General features: G+C 44.0%; 1 long non-coding RNA gene across 1 annotated transcript in view; it reads right to left on the bottom strand.

Annotated features, from left to right (window-relative positions):
* Window positions 1-5,124: 5,124 nt before the first annotated feature.
* The window catches only part of LOC109305145, a 135,085-nt gene continuing 133,935 nt past the window's right edge, over window positions 5,125-6,274 (bottom strand). The window contains exon 3 of the long non-coding RNA XR_002099566.1: window positions 5,125-5,214. This is a non-coding gene — a long non-coding RNA (uncharacterized LOC109305145). The remainder of the gene's footprint in view (window positions 5,215-6,274) is intronic.

The following is a 6,274-nucleotide window of genomic DNA, read 5'->3' on the forward strand; positions in this document are numbered from 1 at the left end:
ACTCATGAGGATAGAGAAAGAGAGCACAAGGAAGGATGCAGCTCTGTGTCCTAGTAATCAGGACTCACCTGGGAGGAGGAAGTCTCTTCCAATCACTGTTTCTGTTTTTTAGGGTGAAGTTACATGTCAGACTCAGCAAGTGCAAATTGTATGGAATGCTGGTTGGTTAAGTGCTAATACCTTCTCTAACATGCACTGCTCAGACCACAGCTAGAGAGCTGGCAAGCAGGGATGTGGCTAGGGGCTGCAATAGAGCAAGTCTGCTCCATGTCTACACCATTCACCAGCTCGCTAGCCCTAGTATAGGTTGGGGAGAGAGGGAGTAAATAGGGAGATGGGTAACCTGTGCTGCTTGAATCACCACCCCCATCACCACCTGAATTTCTCCCTTGCCCCCCCCCACCCCCAGTGATCCCTGGATTGTTGCCCTGCCACCACAGTCAGACAGAAAACATGCCCAGTATGAAGAGATATGTGGATATGCAGCAGTAGCAGAAGTGGGGAGTGGGGGACAGGTGGGAGTCCTCTGCCTGCTGTTGGGCGCTCTGCAGTCCAGACTGCCTCCATGTGTGCAGATCTAGCCCCTGCCAGGTGGATCAGGATTGAGTGCCCAATTGGCGACAGTAGGGTGGTAATGGGGGCTTGAGGGGTGATTCAAGGGATCTAGAGCAGGCATCAGCCTGGCAGCTACCCACCCACGCATTTCCCCCTCTGATGCCCCTCCCTTTTCCATCCTTCTGTCCCTTCCCCCTGCTCTCCTTCTCATTCCCCACTTCTCTTGGTTCCACTGAACCCCTTAATCCCTTTCTCTTCCCTCTTCACACACCTGCTGCCCAACTGTTTTGCCAGCTGTCACTCCAGGGCCATAGAGTCCTGGATGATAGCTAGTCCACCTGGAAGCAGTGCCTCCTGAGATACCAAAAGACTGCAGACTGGTGGTTTTATCTCAGGTGAACAGCAAGAAGTTCACTTAACTTGAAGTAGGTAGCACAGCTCCAAACCTGGTCTAATTGTAACATGTAATCTCATCCTTACATTAAAAGCACGTGTAGATTGATCGATCGATCAATCATCGATCGATCTATCTATCTATCTATCTATCTATCTAATTATGCGATACAAGTGAGAACATACTTGACAGACATAAATGTCAAAGAGAAGCAGCAAGTTTAAGGTTTTACAAACAGGTGTAATACAATGGAATTAAGAATTATAACATGAACACTAGTACCAGTGCCACCTGACAGGAGGAGGTATGATCTATTGAATTGTGAAATAGACACATTAGTGATGCGGTGGAACTGTTATTACTTTCGAACATAAAAAAAGTTGAAAAATGGTTAAAAAATGTACTCAGAGGGAATAATTCTGCATTAGCAGGGTGTGGAATAGATGTCTTAATAAAGTATTTTCATAGTTTCATAGTTGGTAGGGTCAGAAGGGACCTGAGCAGATCATCAAGTCCTACCCCCTGCCATGAGCAGGAAAGAGTACCGGGGTGAAACGACCCCGGCAAGGTGTCTATCTAGCCTCCTTTTAAAGACCCCCAGGGTAAAAGCAAGCACCACTTTCCTTGGAAGTTGGTTCCAGATCCTAGCCACCCTGACAGTGAAGTAGCGCCTCCTGATGTCTAGCCTGAATCTACCCTCTGTCAACTTATGGCCGTTACTCCTTGTTACTCCCACTAGTGCTCAGGGGAACAGGGACTCTGGTCATTGCTAGTCACTAATCAAGGAACATACAAGTCTCTCCCAGTAAATCAGTTTGCATGTTATTTTGGTAACAAAAGATGCATAGAAATGTCTGTGTGGAGCCCTCTCTGTTTCACAAGCCACCCGAATACTCCACAATAACTAACTACAATATGAAAAGAAAAATCCTACTGACTGCACAGCCCTCATTGTCACATCATCCCACACTTGAACCTATAAGAAAGATTATCAAACAAGTACAGTTTATATTTGAAGACTGGACCTGGTAAGAAATATTCCCAATCAACCATTCCACTCCTGGTTTTCAAACAATGCCCAAACCTTGATCAGCTCATTATAAGAAGCAGACTCCCTGCTTTTTATCAACAGACACCAAGTGGATCACAACCCTGCTTTAATAACAGATGCAAAATGTGTCAACACAGCTCCAGAATTAACACCCGCATAATGAAATCACTAAAATTCGTGGATCCTACACATTTATCCCAGAAAGTGGTTTACTTCATCCAATGCACTGTAAGGGTGCTTACAGAAGTTTTGAAAGGGCACCTCATTCACACTGTAATTTCTACTTCTAAGTATTTAACATTGTCACATTTCTGTTTGATTCATTACATTTAGTAATAAACAGACATGATAGACCCAATTAAGATGCTACAGTTTCATTTTGTTTTTCTTACACAGTTCCTTTTTCATTCGTCCTATTTTCATATATTTATATTTCAGCTTTGAAAACAGAATAAAAACAAAAAAACATTTTTATTGTGAAGTCATTTTAATAAAAAAAGTTATTAAAATACTAAATAAAACCTATTTGGTCCTTTTTCTTCTTCTGCCAAGTACATACATACCTAAGCAATGTTCATTCTCTTATGAATACATTTTTTTCTAAGCAATTTTCCATTATTTTATAGGAAAAATATTGAATTAGATATGGAATGTTAAATTTAATCTGAAGAGGCACTCACTGACCATACAAAAACTGCACATAATTTTATCTACAGGGTTACTTAAACTGGAAAAAAAAGAAGCCTAAAAAAAGTTTGGAGTAATGAAAAGAAGCATATTGGTTCATTATGTTAGCCTTCTGGACATTTAAAAAATGGGTGGGAATTGAACACACAATAATTTGTTAATACTGTGTTTTAAAAAAAATACTAATGAATTCTACTTTTCTTCAGTTGGCATCCTGGACATGGCCACTGCTATACAGCCAGGTGCCAGCAGCAGGTTAAATAAATGAGAAACCTAAATTCAGGAGTAACTGATTTTGGTGGGGCACCAGTGGGGTGCTTGTCACTTAGGGGCTATTGCAAGCAGACTCAAGTGCTTGTGGGCAGCAGGCAGAAGCTGCCCCTGTCAGGAACCATTTTAAGGGGGAAGTAGAGTGGCGGAGCACCTCTAGTGTCTGCCACTTTAAGGGCTGAAGCAGGCACCTGGTAGGTGCCTGATGTGGGTAGCCATTTTCAAACAAAGGCCAGCCAGCTTCCAGCAGCCAAAGGAGCAGCATCACCTGGCTCTCTTGCTGCTCTGGGTCATCTCAGAGGTAAGGGGGAGGTTATGGGGAAAGAGGAGACCTCTTGGTCCTGAGCATGACTGAAAGCTGCACCCTGCTGTGGAAGGGAGGCCTGGTGAGACTGCCAGTGATGTGGCAGCCCCATGTAAATACAAGGACCGCTAGCCTCCCCAGTGAGAAGTGGATCAGGGCACCTCAATAACCTCAGCCACCACCACCCAGTGGGTTATTATAACATTGGAGGGAAGGAGGGCCAGGCATGCCCATGTGGAACACCTAAGCCTGTTAGGGATGTAAGACCCTGGAGAGAGGGTAGTAGGGACCACGCACACGCATGCAAGGGGCACCTGAGCCCATTGGGTGAAAGATCCTGTGATCTCCAGGAAAGGTCGAGAAGAGGGCTGAGAGTTGAAGGGCCTGGTGTGTGCCTCCAGATAGGAGGCTGGGTGCTAGGCCAAGGGAGTTAGGTCCAGTGTGTGCCTCCAGATTAGGGGGCCGGGTGCTCATCCAAGAGAGCTGTGGACCCAGTAGTGGGGCAAGCAAGTTGAGGCTCTGAGAGGGGGCAATAGCTGAGGCCCCAGTGAGACAGGTGAGCAAGTTGTAGCCCTGAGGAGAAGGGGTGGCTTGGTCCAGGTAAGCCCTATGGCACCTGAGGCCACAAGTGGGCCTAAGGTCAGTAGAGGTAGCAGAGTGAAAGCTGCTAGTAAACAGGGGTGTCATCTGACCCTGACTGAAACAGCTGGGGTGCAATATCTGGCATGAGACAGGGGTGGAGTTGGGCTACTGTTTTGTGAATCACTCAGTCCCGTTCAGGTGAGGGCCACGGGAGAGGCCCAAAGACTGCACCAGAGCTGACCAAAGGGTGAAGAATGAAGCCCGAGGATCTCCATGAGTAGGGTGCATGAGTATGTCCCTAAAGAGGGTCATGGGATAGAGACTGCAAGAGAGGCCCCAGTGAGAGAGGGGTGGTACGTGTGTGGCCTGTAATAGGGCAGAATGGAAGAGGCACAACACTGTGCCAAGTTGGGCCAAACCTCAGGCTGGGTCATTGCACAGCCACGGAAAACATCTGCAAGGCACGGGACACGTGTAAGGGAAGGTCGGAGCATGTGAGCTGGGCATTCAAAGGGCAGCCTCCCGCCTAACTAACAACTTCATTATTCACCAACACAGTGTAGCAGGCAGGTGGCTTGCCCAAAGACAGGTGGATGGCCAGCACTGTGGCTGGTTGGGGGAAGAGTTCCACTTGTCACATTGATTCTTATTAGAAATGTGTTTGAGATGGTGATGCATATCTGTATGAAATACTAACATACATCATCTTTGCTCAACAAGTTAACTGTATTGGTTACACAAGAACCAAGTTTTAGTGGTATATAGCTTAACTAATAGAAATATCTAGCACAGGGGTTGTCAACCAGGGGTATGTGTACCCGTGGGGGTACTTGGGAAGGCCCCAGGGGTATGCAGCAGCGGTGTGGAGAAGTGACAGCACTTCCGGTTTTGCTGCCAGCACTTCCAGTTTTGCCACCAGTGCTTCTGACTTTCCCACAGGGCATGCCCCACCCCCCCACACACACTTGTCAATTGGCCACCAGGGGACAACCCCCCCAGCTCATTGACCGGCCAGAGGACTCCCTGCTTCTTAACCGGCTGCCAGGGGTACACCAACCAAAAAACGTTGAAAACCTCTGATCTAGCACAAAGAATCTAGCATGTTTTCCAGGTTTATCTCCCATGTATTAACATAGTTTATCATACATAGCAGCTTTACCAATCTGAAGAGCTTCATCTTTATCATCATCACCAAAATATTGTATTTATACAGGCATATAAGACTATACTATGTTATGTTCTACAGAGAATAACAAATCAGACTTACACTTGCAGCACAGTTTTGGGATCACCCACTTCTCCTCCATCACCAATTGTCAGTGTGTCATAGCCAATCTCCAGGTCAAATTCTTCAAAATTTATCTGGATGACCTAGTAAAAAAAAAAAAAAATAGACCTTAGAAATAAAGATACTTCCTTGTGAAATGATTCAGTACAACATACAAGCTCAAAAAAACAAAAAAAAGAAGTAATAAGTACATACATCAATAGCATTTTATCAAAGGCCATTTGGTTAACTGATAGGATTTGTTAAAACAGGGTTGTCCAGCTTCTGTGTAGCTGGGATTCATTTGCTCCTTGGACAGAAAGCCATACAGTCTACATAACATGTCATGTGGCTTCCCTCTCTTCCCTACACTGTGGTTGCAATTCACTTCTGCGTATTTGAAGAATTAATAATTATTTAGCTTTGTAAATTCTGCGGAAGTGAGGACATAAGGTACTCCTCAAATACATAAGGAGGCTCAGGTGGTACAAAGTAGTCCCTCAGCCTATAGATAAAAGCAGTTTCAACTTCCAGAGAGAAGAATTATGTTATGGGTCTATACTTTAGCATGTAGTATCATATTATTGAACAATATACAGTACACATATTTTAGGTTATGAAGACAGCTTTAGTTAGGATGAATTGAGCTTTGCATTTAAAACCGGATTCAACTACTTTACTAAATATACAAAATATACCATATTTTCCCATTATTCATGTAAATTACATTTTTAAATGGAAATTAATCAGATTTTTCAAACTTCCCATACAGTTAACAAGCAATGAATTCTTGATTATAGGTTACACTTGCAGATTAATCGATTCCTTTTTTAATTAATACAAATTTATTTTTGGTCTTTGTCAGAACTGAAAGTTTCTCCTTCACAGCTGCAGGTGATAAATGTTATTTTATTACAAAGAACACTTAAAAATGATCTGCCACTGAATGAGAGTTGAAGACATTTTTGTGTATCAAAGGTGAGTATAACTCATACAAGAGGAAGGAGGAAAATGGGTTTGAGTTCATGTGCAATACAACACAGGTAAGCCAGATGGGAGGGGAAACTAGTGTACCTGTGCATGGATTTATGGAAGTACAAAAGAGAAGGACACATGCTGGAGTTTATACATATGGAAAGGAAAGAGACAGGGATGAATTCAGGG

Source organism: Gavialis gangeticus, unplaced genomic scaffold, assembly GCF_001723915.1.
Source record: "Gavialis gangeticus isolate Ggan-Ray unplaced genomic scaffold, GavGan_comp1, whole genome shotgun sequence".
Classification (NCBI taxonomy): Eukaryota; Metazoa; Chordata; order Crocodylia; family Gavialidae; genus Gavialis; species Gavialis gangeticus.